Source organism: Echinops telfairi, unplaced genomic scaffold, assembly GCF_000313985.2.
Source record: "Echinops telfairi isolate 266 unplaced genomic scaffold, ASM31398v2 ScPeMD7_2010;HRSCAF=2546, whole genome shotgun sequence".
Taxonomy (NCBI): Eukaryota; Metazoa; Chordata; class Mammalia; order Afrosoricida; family Tenrecidae; genus Echinops; species Echinops telfairi.
The window spans coordinates 16,742,079-16,743,131 of record NW_022105908.1 but is presented as its reverse complement, the minus strand read 5'-3'; positions in this window follow the sequence as shown (position 1 = coordinate 16,743,131).

Here is a 1,053-nt window from a genome sequence, read left to right as displayed (position 1 = left end):
GAAGCATTTAGGAACTAGAGGAAAGCTGTGTCATCGTTGCTACCCTGCATAGGGTGCACATCTTGATTGTAATTCCATTCTCCAATAAAGAAAGAGTGTTCTTTGAAAAAATGACTGATCCTGCTGCTGGAGCAGAGACTATACAAGATGAGGCTGAGACATCATGCAGAATTAGTGAGGAAGTGTTCAAACTGCAAAACACAGGGACATGCTGAAGGGACAATAAAACAACCCGAAAAAACATGCAGTAGCTGAAAGCAGAAGGATTCGAGTTAACAAAAAATGTAGTGTGGGGTTATAACCTCAGTCTATAACAATGGTTTTCAACCTCCCTAATGCCCTTTAACACAGTTCCTCATGTTGTGTGGACGCCCAACCATAACATTATTTTTGTTGCTACTTCATCACTGTCATTTTGCTCCTGTTATGAATCGTTATGTAAATATCTGATGCAGGATGTACGGGGCGACCCATGAAGAGGTCGTGACCCACGGGTTGAGAACCGCAGGTCTATAGTAAATATCCTTGCATCCGTACCGATGCAATCAGTGACTGAACGAATGAATGAGAGAGAAGGCCCCGTTCTTCCCCAGCGAAGGCATGAAGCACAAGGAGGGACTGAGATACTCTCAGAGCAGAGGAGTACTGGAGAACCATGGTCATTAAATGCACGGTGGCTCCCGGATATTAGCGGGAAACCCGTGACATCCAAAGAAGCTACGGGGGTTGATTACTAGGAATCTACCAGTGTCAGTTTCTTAGTTCTGACAAATGTATCATACTACTGGAAGATGCTACCTATGAAGGAAACGGGGTGAGGTTATATGGGAACTCACTGTCCAATCTTTGAAACTTTTCTGTAAATCTAAATTTATTCCAAATTAATAGTCTTTTTACCAAGCATAATGTCTTTTTTTTTTTTAAGTCCTTTTATTGGGGGCTTGTACAACTTTTTTTTTTTTTAACATTTTATTAGGGGCTCATACAACTGTTATCCCAATCCATACTCACATCAATTGTGTAAAGCGCATTTGTACATCGTTTCTCAAAACA